This window comes from Saccopteryx leptura, chromosome 7 (assembly GCF_036850995.1).
Source record: "Saccopteryx leptura isolate mSacLep1 chromosome 7, mSacLep1_pri_phased_curated, whole genome shotgun sequence".
NCBI classification, from domain to species: Eukaryota; Metazoa; Chordata; class Mammalia; order Chiroptera; family Emballonuridae; genus Saccopteryx; species Saccopteryx leptura.
The window spans coordinates 54,722,172-54,748,396 of record NC_089509.1 but is presented as its reverse complement, the minus strand read 5'-3'; the positions used below and the strand labels follow the sequence as shown (position 1 = coordinate 54,748,396).

Here is a 26,225-nt window from a genome sequence, read left to right as displayed (position 1 = left end):
TGAAGTTATCTATCTGTGTCTTTAAGAAATGAGTTACCAACAAATTTAAGTTCAAGAATGTTCATGCAATATTATTTTTAATGGCACAAAATCTCCAAATGGTTAAAAAGGCCAATCTATCTGGTAGAATGCTGCTCATACATGAAAGTCATGTCTTCTATCTAAATGACATGGGAAAAACCCTCCATTTAATAAAAAGTGAAGAAAATCAGATCAAAAATTGTATGTAATATGATCTCTAATTTTCACACGTACAAACATTTTATCCACACATGAATAAAATGTGATTAAAAAAATATTCCACAATGTTAGCACTGGCTACTTCTGATTCCAGGGATTTAAAATAAAAACATTTTCTATACTATTTTCCAAATGTATATATTATTCTTAAAATTAGAGAAAACACTTAAGAGAATTTTCAAGGGTGATTATATAAGAAAACTTTCACCCTTTCAAACAGCTATTGGGGCCCCGCCTCTGAGGGGAAGGCGGCGAAGCTGAGTGTTGGGTGCCGGCGGCACACCCCCAGGAACGCCCACAATGGACACGTGGAGCGGGACCGGGGCTGAGCCACAGCGGCTGCGTTTAAGGCTTGCATTCCCGCCAGTACGTATCCTTAGCATGGCACTCAGATGGCATTAAAATAACAAGTCTAAGAAGAAAATCCCAGGAGACCAGAAGGGCCTCTCACATTATGCTGATCCAATCTTCCTTAGACTGAGGTCACACGTGGAACATGATGACAGAGAGATGGGCTCCCCTTTGCGCTCTGGTCCTAGGGCTGCCGGTGTCATGGTGCAGAGTCTGGGTGAAGCCAGCATACAGCAGATGCTCCACACACACTTTTTTTGGGAAAATATTTTTGTTAACTTATAAACATGCGTGTGACTTCTAGAGTTTGTACACACTATATATAACATGTCCACTGAAATTATTCCAAATCAGCTTTTATGTGAAATGGTGTTTTTCACTGTAAAACTGGTTCTCCTTAATCTGCAGAATTCAGAGACCTGGTTTCTCCACCTCCCACCTTGTGCCACGCGCTTCAGAAAGCATGCTCTGCAGGAGGACATTTCCCAGCTGGCTGCTCACTGGATTTCCCTGGGGAACATTAAGAGTGCTGAGGCCTGTGACCGGCCTCCAAAGACTCAAATTTAAATGGACTGGGTGTATAGTCTAGGATAGATGATGGAATCTTTCAAAGGTCCTGGAAGGGGCCTGGGGTTGGTGGACAGGGGGAGGTTTAGGAGGGTATGATAGAGATAAATGGTAATAGAAGCAGACTTGACTTGGGGTGGTGAACACACAATCCAGTGTACAGAAGACGTGTAGAATTGTGCACCGGAAACCTATATTATTTTGTTAAGCAGTGTCACCCTAATAAATTCAATAAAAAGAAAAAAGAAGGTCTTAGACAATTTCAATGTGCAGAATAGTTTCTGTAGGCTTCTTTCTTTTGTTTTGTATTTCCTTTCTTTGTTGAAAAACTCTAGACAAGTCGGAGTAACTGCTCTCAGTAGATATGATGATGGTTAGAGGCCATTTATGATGGTGTGTGCCTGAAATTTACCAGGCTCTGCATGAAATGTCTTAAATTCTGTTCTCCTCCCCCCTCACTTTTTTTTTTTTTTGAGTAATCAGAATTTCCAACTTTTGAGGTTTTAAACTGGCCAGCCCGGGGACACTGGAGGACCCCACTCTTCCCAGCTCTCCTTCACCCTTCTCTGAGCCACTCAAAGCTGATGTTTAACCTCCCAGCATCTGGCAGAAAGCATCTTTTGAAGAGACAGTCTGAAGCATGAGTTTGCAAACCATTCAGACAATAAGGAAAGCCCGAGGTAGAGGAGGGAGTGTCCACAGTGCCACAGAGACTCCCAGAGCCTCAAAGGACGGCGGAGCCCTCTCCTCACCCGCGTGTAATTCATATCAGAAATGATTCCTAACCATGTAACAGTGTCAAAGATGCCTGCAAAGCTCTTTTTTTCTTTTTTTGACATTGGGAATCAAGTCCACTCTTGTCAAAATCTTTTTTTTCACTTTTATCCTCTTTGCTTGTGTCCTGAGCACATACTTAGTCGTGGCCCGTCAGGTATCTAATCTAGCATGGAGTGTCAGGCCTGCAGTTCATCCCCACCCTACGATAACTAAGGTAACTTAACACCCACCATTGCTAAAGAGAGAGAAATGTTTGCCTTAGATTTTTTACCTGAGAAAAATAGTCTCCTTCAGAGTTGATCAGTGTCGCCATGTTTCCTAAGATACATCACTGGGTTTATTGTGTTTAAAACACCAGAGGAGACTGTATTCGGGGAGACACTGACATTGATTTTTGAAAAGCAACTCTTACAAGGCTCCAGTGAGTCGTGCACCATCTCTGCGCCCTACCTGGGTGTCCCCCCATCAGGGTGGCAAATACAAAGACGGACCCTGAGCTGCCACCGTCACTGACCCTCTTCTCTACCTGGGAGGGCTAGATCGGCCCTAAGAATAGTGAAGCCCTGGGGAAAACTACCCCTTCCTCACCTAAGCTATTGATTCAGGTGAAAAAAAAATCAGTCTGCCTGGAGAGGCAGTCAAAGCCCGGAATAAGTGGCCATCCCGAGGAGAAGGGCGCGGGGGCAGCAGGGAGCAGTCCCTCTGCTCCGCAGCAGAGATGCTCAAAGGTTTCAGGGATAATCATTACCTTTAGACTCACTCTCCTTCTTTAAACCTTCTAATCATCACCCACTGAAATTAGAATGAAGTCCCAAACACCTCCCAAAGCTCACAGAAGTCCCTAATTTGGACCTCTCTAACCTTAACTCCTATCTTCTCCCTCTTATTGATCAAGCTTCCTTCTGTTCCAGGAAGAGCCAACACTGTTCCCACCTCAGGATGATGGCACTGGCAGTTTCCTGCACCTGTCCCCTTCCCTGTCCTTTAATGTGTGTCTATTTTATTATAGATACTTCTCCCTGATTGTATTGCCTCCCACCTTAAAACATAAGCACCAAGAGGTTAAGAGGACAATGACTGTGCATTTGACCTGCTTTGGATCTGCACAGGCACTATGAACTCTATAGTATCCTGGGTGCTGATAAGATAATATAATCCCCATTCCAAGAAAACTGAGGGTAGGCATGGGCCTCCCTTCATCAGCCCACAGACCGTTCCTGCTGGATACACCGATTTACAAGTACAGACAGACAGGGCTGCTCCTTGCACTTGCCTTGCAATATTTATACTCATAGGCATAATTTGTCAGTGCATTGTGCCATGATAATTGCTTTTGGCCTGCTTACTGCCGAGACTTTAGTTTTAGCAAAAGCATTAGACACGCAATGGAAAAAAGAATGAGATCATTAGGCCCCTGAAAATAAAGTTATTAGAATGGTTGGCAGGGGAATGAAATGAGGGGCTGAAACCTCACACTGAGGCCAACACAAAGTGACTCTGGAAGCCTTTTCAAGTGAACACCATCACAGCCCAGACTGAAATAAATTGCAATACCAACAAAATGCTAACTCTAGGCATTTTTATCATTATCCACCATGAGTTGTTTTTCCCCTGTAGAGTAAGACAAATGGCAGTCAAGTCAAAGCTCATATTTTTTTCTTTAAAGCTCTGACTGAAGCCGGGCCCTTGATTACTGTGGAACTGCCAAGAATATGCTCATCCCTTGAAAAAGACACCATGCTGAAACTGATGTCTTCAGATCCCAACTGTATAACCCTGGGCCATCTACATTACTTACATGCGCCTGGCACCAAGGATCAATGCTTAGAATGCCATTATTGCTGCTCCTGAATGCGACAAGGTCATATTTACAGTCTTTGAATGTGCGTAGTGACACACCTTTAAAGTGCGCCTGCCTGAGACAGGGGCTGTGGTCCTGAAATAACCATTTTCTTTATTTCCGGGAACTTTGGTCTCATTACCACCATGCTCTAATCAAACAAATGAGCACACAGTAAAAACCATTATCTATCTATCATCTATCTATCTATCTATCTATCTATCTATCTATCTATCTATCTATCTATGTACCTGAGTATCCATCTATCTATAATTGCCTGCTTGGCATCTCCTCTTGGTTATTTATAAGGCACCTCCAAAGCCAAAGTCACATTTTCCCCAAAACCTATTCCTACTGCAAATAAGACCACTACTGCCACTCCTGTTATTAAGCATTATAACTCCAGATATATACTATTGTTTCCAACCCCAAATTTTGTAGGTTAGAGTGAGCAGGTAATTCACACAGTCATGCAGACAGAGTGACGGAGCCGGGACTGAACACATACAGGGTTATCCAGAATCCATCATGTTAACCACCATCTCCTTTCTCAGTTAATGGCATTAGCCCTCATCGGGGTACTTAAATCAAAATTGTGGTGTCAACCTTTATACCTCCATCAACTTCATCCATCCCCTCTATAACTAATGTGGTCACATGCCCTTTCAATCTCCTAAATTCTTTTGGAATCCATTTACTTCCATTTACCACAGCTGAGACAGCTCTGTGTTAAACCACCAGCAACTCCTGCCTAGGCAGTTACTGTAACAGGCGTCTAACTAGACCCCCACTGAGACCTTATTCCAAGGTTTTCATGAACAAAAACACCATGAGAGCAATAAAATCATGTGGCAGTATTTGGTCAGGAAGTGATAATCCAGATAATTAAGAGGATGTGTATTTTTAAAAAGTAGGCTGTCACTGTGAACAATTTCAAAACACTTTCTTAAGTCCCAAGTGGATCATGAGCACCCAGTGGCCAAGTGAACTCAAACACATTCTTAAGAGGAAGCTAGCCCCCAGTCACTCCGCAGGGAACTAATCTCTGACCCTCAGAATAAACCGGATCCTCACAGCAGCAAATACATCTTCACAATACACACCATTGTAACAGTGTGACTGATGTCTGCTCTCTAACTGAAAGCTTCAGAAGGGGAGGAACGGAAATGTTTGCTTTTCATTACGGTCTCAATACCTACTAAAGTGTTTGGCAAATTGCAAGTTTCAAATATTTGTAGGATAAACAGAATTTTTTCCATAATTAGAATGGCTTTAATTATTTCCTAATTCTGAAAGCAGTATGCATCATGTAGAAATTTCAGGCTACGTGGAAAAAGTTAAGAAAGTAAAAGCAGCTTAGACTGTGGTGGCACAGTGGATACAGAGTTGACCTGGCTCAAAACCCTCAGGCTCGAAGTGGCTGAGGTTGCCAGTTCAAAACCCTGGGCTTGCCTGGTCAAAGCACATAGGACAAGCAATCAGCAAGCAATGGACAACTAACATGAAGCAACTATGAAGTGATACTTCTCACTCCCCTTCCTCTCGCCTCTCTAGGTATAGTCAATAAATAAAATCTTTAAAAAAAAAAGAGTAAAATCAATTCCTTTCCATTTTATCTTCAAATTGCTCTTGATCCATATTTATTTTTTTCCCGTAGAGAACCAACTTTGCATGAAGTGCTATTAAACATTGTGTATGTAACTGAAAAATCCATGGAAGGTTTCCTTCATCAGGCACCAAACATGCTTAACTTTTGAAAAAGGACACAACACCGATCTTTCCCTCCCTTTTTTCTGCCATATTGGACTTTTCAAAATCAGATCCTAATTTGTCCTGGAGAGTTTAAGGCACTGCTCTCTAAATGTTGGCTCTTCCAAACTCATCTTCTCTCCTACATTCCTTCCCATTCTCTTTATACCTCACTAGACAGTAGACTCAGTTGCATTAAATAGTATAAAATTGAGGATTCAACTATTTGTGCTTAGCTAAAATAAAATAAAATTATGAAAACAAAAGAAAAACTAATTTAAATAATGTAGGAGAATCCAACTGCCATTTTCCAACTTACTAGTTATGTGACATGAATATTTTTTGTACCATTGGACAGCCTCAGTTTGTTCCTTACTTGCCTTTTTTTTCCTTTTTGTATTTTTCTGAAGTGAGAAGTGGGGAGACAGACAGACTCTCGCAGGTGCCTGACCGGGATCCACCCGGTATGCCCACCAGGGGGCGATGCTCTGCCCATCTGGGGGGTCACTCTGCTACAACCAGAGCCATTCCAGCACCTGAGGCAGAGGCCATGGAGCCATCCCCAGCGCCCGGGCCATCTTTGCTCCAATGGAGCCTTGGCTGTGGGAGGGGCAGAGAGAGACAGAGAGGAAGGAGAGGGGGAGGGGTCGAGAAGCAGATGGGCGCTTCTCCTGTGTGCCCTGGCAGGGCTGACACTCTACCCCAACCGGCCAGGGACTTACTTACCTTTTATAATGAGACTATCTTATTGTATGCATGGTCAATTTACAGATAAATACTCAATTTTTACCGTATGATCTAACCTTGGAACCTATCCTCTGAATAATTCTATTCCATTTCATAGTGTTTTTCTCTCTTTGCTTTAGCATATGGTGTTACTTAAGATGGCCTGTCCGTCCTCCCATTTCCTACATATTCATTCCTCAAGCCCAGCTCAAATGTCACTTTCTCAGGGAAACCATCCTTGTGTCCCTAATCAGAATCAATTAAACCTTCCACTGTGCCCCTGCTGTAAAACTGTGCACCTCTGTTGGCTACTTGTGGCTGCCCTCTGTGGGTAGACTAGTCCAACGTCAGAGTTGGACTGCAAGCTCCTTACGGAAGGTCATCATATGCATGTCTGTGTCCCTGGTGGGTAGCCCTGAGCCTGAGCAAGCCTTTGATATTTTACACTTGGTTAAAAAAACAGAACCTCATGAAGTTTTCTTTGATCCATAGCTTATTAAAACACCTGTGATGCATATTCTAAATTATAATATTCTGTCTTATGCTTATTTCAAAGTCTACCCCTCGGGATTATTTGTTTAATACATTCAAGTTCTATTCTGAGAAACAATAGTGAATCTTAAGCTCGAGTTTAAAATTTTCTGAAGTTCTACACTTCCATCGTCTTAGCAGAGCACACTTATCATAATATTAAAGTATTAATTATATAAAAAAGGGATAATTTAGATGCATCAACAGAAACAAAAGGATCTACTTTTTTTTTGGTTCTTAATAAGCTGCCACTGTTTATTGTTTAATAGTCACCACCATCGGTCATTCAAATTTTTCATACCATCTGTCAGTACTGCATGGCAGAGCAAAACTGACTCATATCTGTTCTTGTTTGTGAGATTTAATGAGCTCTGTGCAAATACTTGTGAGCAGAAAGCAACGTTTTGACTTCCATACCCAACTTTATTTGTCACAGAAACAATCCCATCTTAAGTCAAAGAATTCATCATATGAGTTTCTCATTCTGTATATATATAGTATGTCCGTAAAGTCATAGTGCACTTTTGACCGGTCACGGGAAAGCAACAAAAGATGATAGAAATATGAAATCTGCACCAAATAAAAGGAAAACCCTCCCAGTTTCTGTAGGATGATGTGGCAGCATGTGCGCATGACGTAACACCGTGTATACAGCGGAGCAGCCCACGGCCATGCCAGTCGAGATGTGGACAGTACAGAAGAAAGTTCAGTGTGTTCTGTGGCTCGCTAAATTTGAATCCATGACCAAAGTGCAACGTGAATATCGGCGCGTTTATAATGAAGCGCCACCACATAGGAATAACATTACTCGGTGGGATAAGCAGTTGAAGTAAACCGGCAGTTTGGTGGAGAAAGCCCGTTCTGGTAGGCCATCAGTCAGTGACGAGTCTGTAGAGGCTATACGGGATAGCTACCCAAGGAGCCCTAAAAAATCTGTGCATGAGCCCACATCAAACTGCACTGAATAGGTATGAAACTGGGAGAGTTTTCCTTTTATTTGGTGCAGATTTCACATTTCTATCGTCTTTTGTTGCTTTCCTGTGACCGGTCAAAAGTGCACAATGACTTTACGGACACACTGTATAATAAAACTAAATTTCATAATTTGTTTTTTAACCACTATTACTGAAAATGAAGGGTAAAGAAAATAGTATAATAACCGCACCACCTCAATATACTCATCATCAGCTTCAACAGTGATCAATTCACGGTCAATGTATTATCATCTATATTTCCCTCCCTGTTTACCCTGGATTATTTTTTTATTATTATTATTATTATTTTTTGTATTTTTTTGAAGTTGGAAATGAGGAGGCAGTCAGACTCCCGCATGCGCACGACTGGGATCCACCCCGCACGCCCACCAGGGGCCGATGCTCTGCCCATCTGGGGCGCTGCTCTGTTGTGACCAGAGCCATTCTAGCGCCTGAGGCAGAGGCCATAGAGCCATCCCAGCGCCTGGGCCAACTTTGCTCCAATGGAGCCTCAGCTGTGGGAGGGGAAGAGAGAGACAGAGAGGAAGGAGAGAGGGAGGGGTGGAGAAGCAGATGGGCGCTTCTCCTGTGTACCCTGGCCGGGAATCGAACCCGGGACTCCTGCAGGCCAGGCTGACGCTCTACCACTGAGCCAATCGGCCAGGGCCTACCCTGGATTATTTTGAAACTAATCCCTGAGACCATTTTAACCTATATATATTTCAAAGTCTTTTTTTAAAAACCTAGCCACAGTGCCATTAGCACACCTGTAAACAATATCTACATTAGTCTCTTGAGCTCATTTTGATCCTGTTGCAGAAATGGATCTTACTGGATATTTCCCTGCAAACTGCTCAGAGTTCTTAATAAATGGTACACAGGCTGGCCAATTATTCCAATGCTACCTCTAGGGCAAAGAAAAACAACTCTTTCCCTGAATGTTGCTTCATATTGAATTCAGTTTTTGGAACAGGGTTGCATATTATATTCTCTTACACACATATAAGGTAAAGAACAAAGTAATTGGCATCCAAACTACCATATCAAGCTTGACAGCCATTCTTCCTTTTTCAGCCTTGCCTAGGGTCACAAATCCAGATAATTTCCTGCTGGATTTCAACTGCATATCTAAATAACTGGTTTTGGACACTGCAACAGTTCATTTTATAATCTCACATCCCCCCTAATAAATTTCCTATGAATACTGGTATTAAAAAATTTGAAAGAGGTAGTTCTTTAAAAACATTTTTTTTTTCAAAACGTCACTGAAGAATTTTTTTTCTTACACAGTAGAGGAAAAAGGACATTTATGAGATGAATTGTCTTTCTGTTAGCCTAATGTTGAATTTTCCATTATTGGTACTCAGTCTCTCCTGGGAGGCTCTTAATTGAACCGGTCTTAAAAGGTTTTCATTGTGTTTTTCCTCCAACCCTCTTATTGATTACAGACACATTCATAGTGAATACAGCTCTAATGGAAGAGGCTGTCATCCCATTACTCAGTCTGGTCTCTGTCACAATTGCTTTTGCCTCTTAAGAGGCTGCCATGCTCTCAGGTCAAGAAGAGGTCAATGTACAAAGACACAGGAAGCATTGCTCTTCACAGGCAGCGGAAAAACAGTGGTAGAAAGAGATGGTACAGCCCCTAGCAATGGACAAGGAAGCACCTGATTGGTGGTGTTGCTCTTTTATCAGTCAGGGGCAAAGCAGATGTTCAGCCCTAGTTCATCCTAGCTTGATGCCTGTGTTGGTGGCCAGAGCTGTTTCATGCCTGGGGCACAAAAGAAAAAAAAAAGAGAGAAAAGAAAAAAAAAAAGAAAGAAAGAAAGAAAGAAAGATGGTACAACCACCAACTAATAACCTTAGCATAAATTCTAGACTAATTCACCCAAGCATAAAGTCAGATCTCCACAAGGATCCCAACACATTTACCCAACAAGGAACAGAGGCAAGAGAGCCTAACAGAATTCTGTGGTGACTCCTGAGGGCAGGAGAAGGTGAAGGTAAAGGAGCTTATGAGGTGGGTCAGGAACTAGGGACACGGCCTTCACGCTGCCACCTGCACATCAGAGTTGCCTTTACACATGCATCATCTCAATCTGAAAACCTGAAAGGAGAATTCCAGCTATCAGGCCTCTGATGAAATGCTGCAGCTGAATCACTCATAATGTTCCCTGTTCTATTTTGAATAAAGATCTTTTCTTGACGTAAGCCTTATTCCCTCAAAGAATCCTCCTCTGCCTCATATCTGATAATGTCCTCAACTACATATATGAACCATCATTTCAAATGAGCTAGAAACAGTGCTGTATAATGCTTTAAACTTCTCAAGGTAATTTTATATGCATGTTCATTTGATACACACACAAACTCTGTCAAAGAAGGCTTCAGTATACTCACTAGCTGTGGAGGTAGCAACAGTAGGGAGAAGAGTAGTGATTTGATCAAGTTCACCAAGAGTAAATTAGTATCAAAATAAAAATTTGAACAGGATTCTTAATTCCTAGTCCAATGGTGTTTCCACATTATTTCATTTAGGTGGTTATTCTGAGAAACAATTAGTCTCCAGACTATTGGGAAATAGCTTACCATATGCTTGGCTGACGTGAACTCAATGACATTCTATACATGCACTCTATATACTTGTCGTTATTATCTGATTCAATTGGGAATAATAGTAGTTTTAGTAATTGAAAAAGTAGTTTAAAGAAGACAATTAAAATGATACATATATACCTTAAAGATACAGTGTGTGCACACTTTCAATCAACAGTTGTTTTGATATAGGGCCAAGGGTTTTCCTTTGGAATACGGGTTCTCTGGTTGACCTTTCTTGCATATACTAATCTTAAACTGCAGAGTCTACAATTTCTACTTTGGGCTTCTTTAAAGTAGAGCAAAAACTTAAAGCCACTTGGAAGCGATATGACTATAGATGCCTTCTGGATTTTTAGGATTTTCCTCCTTGTCTTTTATAGTTGTTTCATCTATACTTAATTAAATAGCAATTTTTAGATAGTTTTTAGCTTTTACTTAATTTTTATAGTTTCATAAAAAACCATTTTGATTCTACACTTATATGTTAATGTTATTTAACATTTCATTATAATGAGTAATGAAACACATAAAACGGGCATAAAAGGTTTGCAGACAATCATTTGACTCTTGGGAGGCGTGTGACTCCACCACTCAGCAGTTCTCAGGCACTCCCCAGAGGGGAGGGTACATCATGAGCTGTTCAAGTGCCCGAGGTGTGCTCTACTGGGAAAAGGACTATGTCTGTCCATGTAGGGAAGAGGGGCAGGTAAGTAGAAGATGGTTAGATGTTCCTGTTTTGTCTTTTCCTGAGAAGCAGCACAGTTAAGTAGAAAGAACATTTACCAAGAAGAAGACTGGCAGAGTTCTGGCTCTGAGTCTCAAGGACTTTGGAAAGTTGTGTTTTTTTTTAATCTGAGACTCAGTTTTCTCATTATAAAAGAGAATAAACTAGGTAGTGGTTGCCTAAAGCATTGGGAATAAAAAGGATTCTTAGGCCTGGGTTCAGCCCAGTGGAAAATCATGCCTTGACTGACTGGTGATTTTTGCTGAAACTAATAACTAGCTAAATGGAGATTCTATAGATAAACTGATGTTTCCCTTTCCTCAGTTGTAAGGAGAAAAATTCTCAAGTTCAAGCTTTCTGTAAACTTTGTTATTTTCTGTAGTCTATGTATTATAAAGCCATTTTCTGCTATGAAAATCATTCAGAATTGGAATGATGGCATTTAAAAAAAATGACAACATGTCAGAGTGTTCTATACAGAACATCAATATTTCTAGGCTTTCAATTTTGAGAACCACTGGTTTAGAACTATGGTTCTCAGCTGGGGCCAATTTTGGCCTCAGGAGACATTTGGCAATGTTTGGAGACATTTTGGGTTGTTATAACTATGTCTATATGTGTTACTGGCATCTAGTGGATAGAGGCCAAGGATGCTGTTAAACACCCTATAATAAATAGGATACTTCCAGAATGAAGAATTATTGGGCCAAAATGCTAATAGAACTAAAGCTGAAAAACTGCTGCAGAGTTATGTACATGAATGACATGAATACCCTGATTGGACGAACGCCTACAAGTGAATGTCTTATAATGGTTCCGATAAAGGTTTTAATATCTCTTCCAACTTATTTTCAGATAGCAATAGAGAAATAAAGTCCTCACAGAGTTTTAGCATACATCTACCTCTCCATTGAAAAAAATTTAGTTTTGAGAAGAAGCTGGTTAGAGAAGCACCCACATTATTATGATACAATGCCCACCTTTATAGTTCAGCTTAGGTCAACAACTAAGGTGCTCCAATGTCTTCTATTTTCCATAGTAAATAGCCTCTGTGCTTATAAAGAAAGTTTCATTATCTCCAACTGTGCTGTCACCTGTGTGGGTGGGTTTAGGGGGCAGGTCTGGGAACCTGGTCTCTATTCCAAACAGTCCCCTGGCACCATGTGGAGCATACTGCGCAGAGTCAAGACTTACTGTGTTCTGTGACATACTGGATAATGGTAAGCTATCAATAAGAAATCAATTCATTTATTTTTTACTTTTATTTATTTATTTATTTTAGCGAGAGAAGATGGGAAAGAGAGAGAGAGATAGAAAGAGAGGAACATTGATCTATTCCTGTATGTGCCCTGACCAGGGATCGAACCACCAACCTCTGTGCTTTGGATCGATACTCTAACCAACTGAACTATCCAGCCAGGACAGAAATAAATGTATTTAACCTTCCTATACTTCCTTTCCTTTCCTGCTGAGCTATGTCAGTTTAGAAAAATTATTTCTAAGTGCTGTTGGTCTCACTAGCATTTTGTATCCTGCACTCAGAAACCATTTTCTTACAAAGATCACAGATGCTGAGGCCTAAATAAAGCACTCTGATTAAAAATGTTTTCACATTCAATCTAAATAGAAGAAACAGATTAGGAATATCACCTCCACCCATGATGTACTTCACAAGCAAACTGTTCCTATATAAACTTTTAGAAAGCAGAAATGACTTAAGGTGGATACAATAATTGATAGGAAAAATCTGTCATAACTTCAACTGAATTATAGTTATTGACTTTATATACATTTTTGGGAGGTGGTCGAGTAGTTTGCTGTACGCATTAGATGACAGTAAATTGTATTAATACTGATAACTGTGAATGAGCCAGGCACAGAGCTAAATAGTCCTATTCTGACTAATCAAGTACTGTACTGTTCAACTGAGGAGGGGTGAGACATTAAGCTCACACCTGTCAACCTAAAGAACACATACATACTAGGTAAAGAACTGGTCTGCTTAAGCACAACAAAAGTATTTAAATACTTTGATTTGTGGTTGACTGGTCTTTTACTTTATTTTATTTTGAGAGAGAGAGAGACAGGAAGGGGGAGAGATGAGAAGCATCAACTTATAGGTGCAGCACTTTAGTTGTTCATTGATTGCTTCTCATTTGTGCCTTGACCCCCCAAGGGGCCTCCGGCCAAGCCAGTGACCCCTTGCTCAAGATGACAACCTTGGGCTCAAGCAGCAACCTGGGGCTCAAGCCAGCAACCATGGGGTCATGTTGATGATTCCATGCTCAAGTTGGCAACCCTGTGCTCAAGCTGGATGAGCCCATACTCAAGCCAGAGATGTCAGTTGATGCTCTATCCACTGCATCACCACCAGTCAGGTTATGGTTGACTGATTTTTAATTTTTAAACTCATAGGCTTAATTTTTAGTTTTTTAAAGATTGTTTCACTTTATGCTTAAGGAGCTGAAATTCTCCAGCATCATTTGCCAGGATACTGATTATGTATAAGTGGGAGAGTTGTTTTTTTACCAACAAAAAATGTCTTGCACTGTGAAAGTAGCAGCTTGACTCCCACCTTCATTTAGCAGCAGGAGGCATGAAATGGATTGGCCCTTTTGAATTACTCCTGAAATGTGTTGCAAATGCATATAGAGAGATAACTAAATATAAACCTAATTGCTTTTCTTTTGTTTTTGTCTCACTGCTAAGCAACTTTAAAAGCAACCTATTTATATAGGATGAGTTCTTTATCATCACTGTTCTTCAAAATAAAATAAAGTTGAAAGCAAGGCAAAATATGTTCCCAAAATAAAATCTGGTGAACCCTGTTGACGAATGAAATTTGGAACTGACAGATCGCCAAACGCTGCCATTTTGATGTGTGTCTTTATTTCTGACAGATGTGTTCATTTGCATAGTTCAGTCTTAGCTTCCTATTTATAGTGTCATGAGTTATTCCATGGAGGTATGCTGCTCAGATCTCTCCTCAAGAAAGAACTCACCATTCAGCTACCTGGGGTTCAGTCGGCTGGGAGGCTCCACAGCTAGTGCCTTCAGAATTTGCCGCAGTGCTTGAGCTGAGGCCTGGACAGCTCCTGGCCAGGACTGAACATGCCAGAATAACAGAAGCTGCCCATTTCTGCCCCACTCAGGGCTCCTCTGAAGAGCAGCCATTGCTCTGGAGTTCTCTGCTGGGCTGGCCACAACAGTCAGAGCTGTGTTACTACCTAAAGCTCCACCTGCCCGCTTCTGCTTCTCTCCCTTTCCCTCTGAGCAGCGTAACCACCTGTAACCTCTGGCGCTCCTACCTCCACCTCAGCATCTGCTTCTCCAGGCACCCGGCCAATGCACGCCATTTAGATGTTGCTACCAGATGGGAAGGGTAAAACGTTCTGTGCTGCACTTTGAGCCAATGGCCTGTGAGCTGCAAACACTTCCTGGGGGCCTTGACCATCGATACTAACAGCTCAGTCCATATATTATGTTGTGATTGCCCAACTGGTATATCTTCTCTGAATGGGCAATAACAAAATCCCCTGGTTTCCCTGGGGTCCCAAACCAGTAACCATCATCATTTCCTGGGACCCTTAGGGTTCATAAAGTACACAGCTAGTGAGAATCTGAAAAGAGGATTAAGCTTTCTTCTCTGTCAGGCAATATAGAAATTGGTCAGAAAAAGCCTTTCATCTAACTGGTGGGATGGGGCTGCCTGGAAAGATATTAACTACTACTTCTCCATGAGATTTTGGGGATTAAGATGATTAAACGTCAAGCACTAGTAATATGAAAGTGAATTGATGTAAACTCACTAATTTAAACCAATTGGTTATTTCAAATTATGTTTTTCAGTTGTTCTGCCTCCATGAACAGGCAAAGTATGCAACGCTTGCATCCGGGTAAAAGAATTTCCCCACTTCAAGAATGTCTCTGCCTACTGAGGAAAAAATGTGCACAATCTATTAAACCCTTTCCAATAGGAGAATGTAAGAATCCTTGTTTCTTTCTGTGATAAGGACTGTGAAGACACAAAATAAACTTAGAAAGAAAACAAAAATCATGAAGAAGCCTGACCAGGCAATGGCACTGTGGATAAAGCATCATACTGGGACAAGGGGGACCAAGGTTTGAACCCCAAGGTCATAGCCTTGAGTGTAGGATCATAGACATGACCCTATGGTAGCTGGCTTGAGTCCAAAGGTCACTGGCTAGAGCCCAAAGTCGCTGGCCTGAGCAAGGGGTCACTCACTCTGCTGCTGTAGCCCCCCAGTCAAGGCACATATGAGAAAGCAGTTAATAAACAACTAAGGTGCTGCAACAAAGAATTGATGCTTCTCATACCCCTTCCTTCCTATCTGTCCCTCTCTCTGTCTCTGTCACAAAAAAACAAAACAAAACAACAACAAAAAACTACCATGGAGAAAATACAAAAATTATAAATACTGGATTTCTTCCTTTCACCTGTTCCATCCTAAGAACCTCTGAACTTCCTCCACATACTGACTCCCATGGCTAATCATGTCACCAACGCCCCTGATAACACACAAGCTCCCTTTACCTGCTTGGCTGCAGGCTGGCCGTTGATGCTGCAGCAATCCTTTCCTGCTCACCCCCTACTCGTTTGTTTTCTTTATTCTATTCTTAGGTTATACTGACTGCATATAGAAAGTCAGAGAAACACTCTACCCACTTTAAATTCTGAGTACAAGAGGTCATCCCTCTGAAGGATTTAAAGCCATTAAAAGTGAATCCACTTAAACTGGAATACAAATTTCATAGAAAATATTGAATAAAAGGGTCAATAAAGACATATTTTGAGAAAAAAATTTTATAAAAATCAAGTACTTTTATTTTCCATGTAATCCAATTGACATTACAATTGCAACTATGTTTTTTTTTTGTTGTTTTTTTTGTATTTTTCTGAAGCTGGAAACAGGGAGAGACAGTCAGACAGACTCCCGCATGCGCCCGACCGGGATCCACCCGGCACGCCCACCATGGGGCAACGCTCTGCCCACCAGGCCGACGCTCTACAGCTGAGCCAACTGGCCAGGGCACAACTATGTTCTAATTAGAGCAAACAAAAATGAATCAAGTGTTGTCTGGGAGGGTTATATAATTGTCCTCAAAACTGAATGGTGTAGCATACGATTTTTTAAGAGAAGATGCAAGAATATTTGAGGGCTTCAAGATTTTCCCAAGGGTCCCTCACAATTCTTTGAAATCCATGTTTCTTTTTTGAAGTACTTATCATGTCACCACCCTTGTTGATTTTCCTTTTCTCATTTGTTAAATGATCTGCCAGCTCCCCCTTTGGCAATGGCTTTGGTCAGAGCTCCAACACCACTTTCACTGACCTCATAAAATTTCACTATCATGCACCACGTACAATTTCACCTAGTAATTTACTTGCATCACTTTGACATTTTTCTTTCATCTCACTAGACTGGTGAGAAAAGCACTAATGATATGAGGGAAACATTTGAGAGGGCACTAATCTTTAAGTGGTTAATTCATTAATATGTGCTTTCTTGGAATTGTGAACTTTTCTTCCTTCTATAACTTCCTAATTGCTGGAAGCCAGTTAATGAAATCCCTGGTAGCCAAGACCTTTGGTACTTAACTTCAACTGGTCCTTGAAGCTGCTGTATATTCTTTCATATCTAGTAATATTAAACTGAAAAAGTTTTACCAGTAAGAAATGTGAAGCCTAGAGACACTGAGCCATCCCAAAATCAATGGCAGAGCCCAGGTTAAAGCCACAGTTAGCCTACTTCATGGCTTCATTCTTCAGACTATACTGCCTTTTTGATTCCCTGTGCAGAATGAATTACAGCAGAGAGCACTAGTAAAGAAAACAGAAGACTCAGTTCTATTATTGTTTTTTTAGTGAGAGACAGACAGAGTCAGGAAGGGAGAGATATGACAAGCATCAACTCACAGTTGTGGCACCTTAGTTGCTTATTGATTGCTTTCTCATGAGTCTTGACCAGGGGGTTCCAGCTGAACTACTGACCCCTTGCTCAAGTTAGCGATGTTGGGCTTCAAGCCAGTGACCTATGGACTCAAGCCAGCAACCACAGGATAATGTCTGCAATCCCATGCTCAAGCGGCAACCCCACTTTCAAGGTGGTGAACCCGTGCTCAAGCCGGTAACTTGGGGTTTTGAACTTTGGTACTCGGCATCCCAGGCTGATGCTCTATCCATTGAGCCACTGCCTGGTCAGGCATCACAGTTCCATTCTTGACCATGATGAAAACTCACTGTGGCCTGGGCAAGTTATTTAACTTTTCTGGGTTTCAGTTTTCTCTGAGGTCTTGTACAACATAAAATAGTTATGGTTATTGGTATGAGGCCCCAAGGACACCATGGGAATTTTAACACTACCCATTCAGAGAGCACATATGCCAATTTGGGCAGTCACAACACAATACATGAACTGAATCATTGGTAGTAAATGGTCAAGGTCCCCAGGAAGTGACTGAAGATCACTGATCATTGGCTCAAAGGACAATGAGGTCCTGTCATAGCTCTGTTCTCATTCCCCAGAACCTCTCACCCAAATCCAAAGCAATTCCCACATTTTGTTGAGTATGACTGTGGTTTTCTTGTAAAAAAAACTACAGAGCATCAGATATGCCTTTCTATCACATGCACACTCTCCCCACTCATCGTTCATTTTCTTTTCTTCCCTTGACTGCTGCTTCAGAAGGACAGCTTCCTTCTTTCAGAAGGCTGTCTTTCCACTTGACTGAGGATGGGCGCTGAGGATGGCTCCATGGCCTCTGCCTCAGGAGCTAGAATGGCTCTGGCCCCAACGGAGCAACATCCCAGATGGACAGAGCATCGCCCCCTGGGGGACATGCTCTTGAAGGCTCCTTCTTGCTCAGCTTTTTCCTGTATTTTATTTTTTCAGTGTTATCAGTATCATCAATCTGTCTCTTTACACAGACTCAAGAAATCCTGGGTGCCTGAGAAGTCCTCTAACAGGAACTGACACTGGTGCTGCCCCTCTTCCTTTACTTCTCTGGGAAGCAGGACTCACTGCTCTCATTCACCAACACCGACAAGTACGCTTTCTCCTCCATTTCTAAAGGAAAGCACAGATGTCCAGTATCTTATAAAAATATTCACTCAATACCATAATCAATCTAATGCTCATATTATTTCTTTCCTTCTATACACTGCAAACTTTTTAAACAGCTGTCAATGTTCACTGTCTCTTTTTGCCCACCACTTACTTGCCATCTGCCTCAGAGTCCCTTGCAGGAATACTCTACAAAAATTTCTCATTGCACCTGACCTGTGGTGGTGCTATGGGTAAAGCATCGACCTGGAATGGTGAGGTCACCAATTAGAAATCTTGGGCTTGCCCAGTCAAGGCACATACGAGAAGCAATTACTATTACAAGTTGATGCTTCCCACTCTTCCTCCCTTTCCCTCTCTCTCCTCTTTCTAAAAAAAGAAAAAAATTCTCATTGGAAAGTCACCTACCCACTTATAACTGTAAAATGATAGAATCAAGAAATTCTAAGCCCTGGCCAGTTGGCTCAGTGGTAGAGTGTCGGCCAGGCATGTGGAAGCGCTGGGTTCATTCCCAGTCAGGGCACACAGGAGAAGCACCCATCTGCTTCTCCATTCTTCCCCTTCTCTTTCCTCTCTATCTCTCTCTTCCCCTCCTGCAGCCAAGGCTCCATTGGAGCAAAGTTGGCCCGGGCGCTGAGGATGGCTCCATGGCCTCTGCCTCAGGAGCTAGAATGGCTCTGGCCCCAACGGAGCAACATCCCAGATGGACAGAGCATCGCCCCCTGGGGGACATGCCGGGTGGATCCGGGCCGGGCACATACGGGAGTCTGTCTGACTGCCTCCCTGCTTCTAACTTCAAAAAAATACAAAAAAAAAAAAAAGAAAAGAAAAAGAAACGAAAATTCTAGAGCTAGAAGATATCTCTGATACTTATTTCAATTCTTTCACTTCATAGATGAAGAAGGGCACATGCACAATTTCACGTGACCAGTGATTTTGTCTTGATCTCTCTTGCACAGTATTTGATATTGTAGACTCCTTCCTTTTTCTGAATATCAGTTAAAAGATATAAACTATTATCAATAATATTTTGTTGTTTTTTCCTTATTGGTTCAAAAAGAAGGCCTGAGAAATTTTCCTGAGGAGAAACTACATTAGTCATGACACAAGAGGACTACCACATGTGTTCATTTTGATCTAGATTCCTGGGTAAGATCCCCATCACCCCCTACTTACTCCTTCATCATCACCATGTTTATATTTACTTTCCAGCTGTTTTCATGATCATCTAAGACTTTTGTTATTGCTGGAAGATTAAAAATAAATGTACTTAGTTTTCTTCCTGTTCTGTAGCTGAGCTATTTCTATCTTAAAAAAATAACTTTATATTTTGTTATGCTATTCATTTAGGTATTCACTTGGTTAAATGACAACTCTAGTAACTAGCATACCTTACAGTAAAACATGTTTTCTACCTTTTCGAAAAGGACCATGCCTCATTTTTACTGCCAAGAATTTCTCAGACGTAGAAACAGTAAGGAGCAGCAAATTATCATTGCACACCAAATGGAGAGAGGGTGTTAATTTGAAGAAGCAAAATGAACCTCTCTTTTCTCTTTGCTGAGGGGGAAAGAGTCTGGATCTGTTCTCAAGTGGTTTGGAAACCTACTGGCTATTTTTCAAGGTTCTCACAACACTGTCCAGGGAAGCATGTCCTCAGCATGGTTAGAAATGATAGTGCACATGTTTGAGACCCGTTTGTAGTATAAAGACTCTCCGGGGACAAAACGTGTCAGCAAAATACAGTTTTAATAATACCATTAGGTTTTCATGTAAATGCAAGGGGACTGCCTTAGCTGAAATCTCAAAGCCATTAGGGCCAATTTATGTGGAAAATACATCATTTAGTTTTATTCCTTTGTCAGCAGGCAGCAATCAATAGACTCACCACTTTTTAATTACTAAAAAGAAAAGCCCCATGACCTCAGAGGAGCAGCTGATGTGGTATTTATTTGATGTTGATAAGAGCAAGCAAAAGTTTCATTAATGATATTTATAAATAAAATATTTAAATATCAATAATATATATTTACTTAGATGTTTATCCTATAAATATATCTATAATAAATAATATACATTTGTGAATATAGTTATATAGATATAAATAAGATATGTTTATATGTAGAAATATGTATAAAATACATATATAAAATATCTAATGTCTTATATAAAATACCACTTTATTTCACCTCTTTTAAGAAAAATAGGCCAGAAGATAAAAATAAGCAATGACCCTTGCTGTGCATGCAGTTATTTTCAGAGTAAGGCAAACTTTTATCACCTTCCCCAAACCTTTGAAGAATGGGTAGAAATCAAGCAAAAGAAAAGAAAAGAAAAGAAAAAAGGAGGGGAGGGTAAGAGAAGGGAAGGGAAGGGAAGGGAAGGGAAGGGAAGGGAAGGGAAGGGAAGAAAGAAAGAATGAAAGAAAGAGTCACAAAGTCACAGGTCAATATATCCAGTGTGGGTCACCCGAAGTCCAGTCCCCTACTCTCTGCCTGAAAGAGAACTTGTTCCAAACACTAGCTTTAAGGGACATCATGTCGGGGTGGCAAATAATGATAGGGTAATTATTATTATTATTATTATTATTATTATTTTAATGATAGGGTAATTAGTTAGACTACGTGGCTTAGGAGAAGAGGGAGTTTAAATAAGTATTACTCTGGCATTCAGAGTATTTCTTCCTGGTTTAGGCAGAAAGATAATAAAAAGGTTGATATTCTATTATATAAGACTAAGAAAGCAAACTACCTGCCTGGGGAGAAGGCCTTTATGAAAGTGAATTTCGAATTACAACCTAGAATAAATCATAGAGATCTACTAGAAGATAAATCAGCAACCTCATGGCGGACCAGGTATTTTTATGCTTCTGGGAATTGAAAGGGAGAATAAGACGCAGTCCCAGCTCTGTTGCAACTCACTCCTGCGTGGAGAAGGGAGACAAGGAAATGAATAACCATCAAACAATAGCACCAGAACAGCGCTTTGGGAAAAGCCACGTGACGGCTACTGAGAGTAGGGGACTCAAACATCTAATCACATTTTTAAACGGGGCGAGGGGGACACAATTTGAAGTAAGTGCAATTACGTGGCTAGGAAAAGAAAAGGGGGAGCCCCATGAATAATTCATTACTGAGAGAGACCCGAGCTCTGTCTTCTATACTTCATCACGACAGCTTTAACCTATTTTGTGAAGCACCTGACTAATTTCTGGGAGATGCTGTAGACTTAATGTGTAGGAAAGGGTTTTGACCCTTTTAAATAAAATGCTGACTTCACAAAGTGTGCTCATAACATAATGTAGTATTCTGGGAAAGGGAGGTAATTTAAGAGACCTGTACACAAAGGAAAATTCCTTCAGTGTTTCACGTTAGCTCCAGAATTGACCGAAAGGGATGTGTTCACATGGTACTTTAATTAATCAACCTAAAATATTCATTGCTTTATCAAGGTCTTTGCCCTTCAGTAGCAGACAAGAGGTAAGACATTCTTATATATGTCCATGGGATAAGAACAAAAACGACTGTCAGATTAAAATCTTGATTGATGGAAGTACCCTGGTTAGCATAATGAACACCAGAAAATTTTTCATTTTTTGTTTTGTTCAGTTATTATTAGTCAAAAAGCATAATAAAGCCACTGAAAAAAATATTCTACTATTATTTGAGGGTTTATATCTTCAACTTCTTGCTTACCACCAACTATGGCTGCAGAGCACAGCTGGTGAGAAGACAGGAGACAGGGTCGGTCAGGGCACTCCCTGGAGGCTATTTTGGGATAGAATCCCAAACATTTCCTTATTTGATTAGCATACACCATTGGGCAGTAAAATTAAAGTTAACAGGTCATTCCCCTTCATTAAACACACTTTACTGTATTTATATTTCAGTTAAAAAGACATCTAAAAATGTTACATAACTGAAACAGGACTACTTTATCTCTCAGAATTTAAAAATATTTGGAATTGTTTCAGCCTGGTCATTTCTATATGCCACTAAAAAAATGGAATGTATACAGAGCCATTTCCTCTTTTTTTTTTTTTTTAGAGAGAGAGAGGGAAAGGTAGGAAGGAGTGGGAAGCATCAACTCATAGTAGTTGCTTCTCTTATGTGCCTTGACCAGGCAAACCCAGGTTTTGAACCAGTGACCTCAGCATGCCAGGTCGATGCTCTATCCACTTGCTTTCAAACAAGTTCTGATACATATTTCAGTGACTGATTCATGCTACATTTCTTCATAACCACTAAATATATAACTCAAAGATTGTAATACCATGTATTAGTGAACAACAAACCAAATTATGTATCTACAGTGTGTCCGTAAAGTCATGGTGCACTTTTGACCGGTCACAGGAAAGCAACAAAAGACAACAGAAATGTGAAATCTGCACCAAATGAAAGGAAACCCCCCCAGTTTCTGTAGGATGATGTGGCAGCATATGCGCCTGCACAGATGATGATGTAACACCGTGTATACAGCGGAGCAGCCCACGGCCATGCCAGTTGAGATGTGGACGGTACAGAGGAAAGTTCAGTGTGTTCTGTGGCTTGCTAAATTCGAATCCGTGACCAAAGAGCAACATGAATATCGGCGCATTTATAACGAAGCGCCACCACATAGGAATAACATTACTCGGTGGGATAAGCAGTTGAAGGAAACCGGTAGTTTGGTGGAGAAACCCCGTTCTGGTAGGCCATCAGTCAGTGACGAGTCTGTAGAGGCTATACAGGATAGCTACCTAAGGAGCCCTAAAAAATCTGTGTGTGAGCCCACATTGAAGTGCACCAAATAGGTATGAAATTGGGAGAGTTTTCCTTTTATTTGGTGCAGATTTCACATTTCTATCGTCTTTTGTTGCTTTCCTGTGACCAGTCAAAAGTACACCATGACTTTACACACACACTGTATTTCCTGACAACTCTACTTAAAGCATAAGTTGAGATTGTATGGAATATAAAGTAGTCTAAGACACCAGTGTCTGTGAAAATTAGGTGTGGGTTTATAGTCTGTCCATTGATAAAAAGGAGGCAAGACAGCTAAATCGGGTTGGTGTAAGTTGCTTTGAGAGATGCAGAGTTTGCTACGAATTGGGCGTTGGGCAGCTACCCTGACACTGAGGTCTGCCAGTTGAGAAGCGCCCGACAGTGGCTGGAAACAAGCGTCCTGGGCACTCAGATATCAGTAAAAATTACTATGTTGGGATGGTGCTCTCTTGCTCTCCTTCATGGGTCATTCCCTGATAGAGGAAAGATGGTCTATTTCTTTTACTTCTCCTTCTCTTGGACAGCTGCTCCCTTCCTGCACTGTGCTGGAACTTCTCATAACTTCCTTTCTTTGTACCTCACTAACCAGGAGCCATTGTGTCCTGTGTACTCACCACGCCCTTGACTACACTCCTAGTCACAATGTACATTTTGAGCATATCCCTTTGTTTTATGATTTTCTTTATATATATTTACCTCCTGTATTTCCAATTCTTTGACATTTAGCATTTTAAATTGAGCACTTCTGTTTTATCTGCTGAGGACAAAGATAATATTTATAAAACAATTGCACATTTTTTTTTTATTCAGTGAGGGGGAGGGGAGACAGAGAGACTCCCGCATGTGCCCTGAACAGGATCCACCCAGCAAGCCCACTAGGGTGCGATGCTCTGCCCACCTGGGGTTTTTCTCCGTTGCTCAGCAACTGAGCTCTTCTTAGCACCTGAGGTGGAGGCCATGGAGCCATCCTCAGCACCTGGAGCCAACTCGCTCCAATCGAGCCATGGATGCAAAAGAGGGAGGGAGGGAGGGAGAGAGAGAGAGAGAGGTGAGAGGGGAAGGGGTAGAGAAGCAGGTGCTTCTCCTGTGTGTCCTGACTGGGAATCCAACCCAGAACATGTACATACCAGGCCAATGCTTTACCACTGAGCAAAACAGCCGGGGCACAATCGCACAATTCTGTTTTTAAAATTCTTTCTAAGCAAAATGATTCAGTGGCTGCAATGCTCCTGTTTTTGAAAGCTACTGAGTCACTGTCATCTCTATTTCCTTTGACTGGCCCATTCTGTACCATAAGGAAAGACACACATGGGCAAAATCTCAGTTAAGACTGAGCCATCGTGCATAGGAAATTCTAAAATATCATTCATTCACTTAACAAGTGTTTTTTGACACAGTATTGGATGTTCCTGGGTTCATGACCTAATCAGAGTGTGCGTCCCTAACACCCACGCTGCCTGACATGCAGCAGGTTCACAGTGAAGTGCACTGAAGACATCTATAAAAAATAAGTGGCTCCTTGCCTATGGGTAATTTGCCAAGTGTTTTCTCCCTTTTCCTAAAGACATAAAAGGTTAAATAATAATACATAATAAACTATATCCCCAGAAGGAATAGGGTGACTCCAGGAATGCTCGTGATACGATGGTTCCATCTCCTTGGGACACTGCCATTGCAGAGGGGACAGTCAGTGGCATGGATGAAGTTCTGAGAATGAAAGAACACAGCCAAGGTGGCCCCCACCTATAATGCCATAGAGCCCTGCACATTGGGATTCTGCAGGGAGGGCTTCTGGGACAGCTCAGGTACTGGTCCCGACTGAGAAGGAGGCAATAGGAAGGCAGAAGCGAGGCCCAGGCTGAGCTCAGGACTGTTGAAAAGAGGCTTCATCTGAACAGAAAGGCAAGCTGACAGGAGAAACCCAGGGACCACAGTCATGGAGGTGAGGGTGAATGCTGGAGCGAGGATGAGCCTGGGACACAATAGTGCTTTATAAAGCACGAGCAAATGGAAAAGAGCGGATGTGCATTCTTCGCCTGTTACAGTATTTTCTGTAAAGCAACATTTTCAAATAAGACTCTTGATCAAATAAATTTGCAGATCTCTGGTATTAGACTTTATTATAATACCCAGATATTTTCAAAACAAATGAAATGTCCCTATTGAATTTTTCCATAGATGGTATATAAACACATTTTATAATATTTTAAGAAAACAATTTTAAAATGTTTTTCTCTTTCCCCAACAAAAGATTCTTTGCAGTGATGGCACGAAGGGAAAGATCACTTAATACATTAATCCTGTGTAGAGAGTGTTACTAGGATACCGCATTATTTTGTTGACTCAAGTCACTAGAAGACAAAGCTCATTTGAGAGCACAGTCTGCCACTCCACATCCCCACATACAATATTAAGAACAGCTGTGTGCTTTTTGCCTAAGGTAGACAACACTTCAAGAGAACATCCAAAAGCCAAATACATTGCCTGACCAGGCGGTGGCGCGGTGGATAGAGACTCGGACTGGGATGCTGAGGACCCAGGTTCGAAACCCCGAGGTCACCAGTTTGAGCGTGGGCTCATCTGGTTTGAGCAAGGCTCACCAGCTTGGATTCAAGGTCACTGGCTTGAGCAAGGGGTTCCTCGGCCTGCTATAGCCCCCCAGTCAAGGCACATATGAGAAAGCAATCACTGAGAAACTAAGGTGCCGCAACAAAAGAATTGATACTTCTCATCTCTCTCCCTTCCAGTCTGTCCCTCTCTCTGTCTCTGTCACAGAAAAAAAAAAAAGCCGAATACATTTAATACATCACTTCATTGCCTACTCATCAAACTAATTTTTAATGACCTAGAACAGGAGTTGAAAAACTACTACAAAGACCAAGCTAGTAAATATTTTAGGATTAGCAGGCCATATATTCTTTCCCAACTACTCAAACCACTAGAGCAGAAGGCAGCTGAACACAACATATAACAGATGGGCAAGACGGTATTCCAATTAAACTTGATTTATAAAAGCAGGTGATAAGCTGATTTGTCCTACAGGCCAGAGTTTGCTGACTCTTGGTCTACCTTGAAATTATATTAAAAATCATTATGCTCACATGACATGAAGAGATAATACAACTCAATAATTATTTTCACTTAATTTCACCCCACCTTAAAAAGGTATTTACTTTCCTGGCCAGTTGACTCAGTGGTAGAGCATTGGCCTGGCGTGTGGAAATTCCGGGTTTGATTCCCAGTCAGGGCACACAGGAGAAGTGACCATCTGCTTCTCCACCCCTCTCTTTCTCCCTTCCT

The 26,225-nt window shown here is 41.3% G+C and overlaps 1 protein-coding gene and 1 pseudogene across 2 annotated transcripts in view; one reads left to right on the top strand and one right to left on the bottom strand.

Annotated features, from left to right (window-relative positions):
* The window catches only part of CERS6 (ceramide synthase 6), a 347,509-nt gene that overhangs the window by 27,470 nt on the left and 293,814 nt on the right, over positions 1-26,225 (bottom strand). The window lies entirely within an intron of this gene.
* Positions 9,396-9,539, top strand: LOC136379281 (small nucleolar RNA SNORA48; annotated as a pseudogene).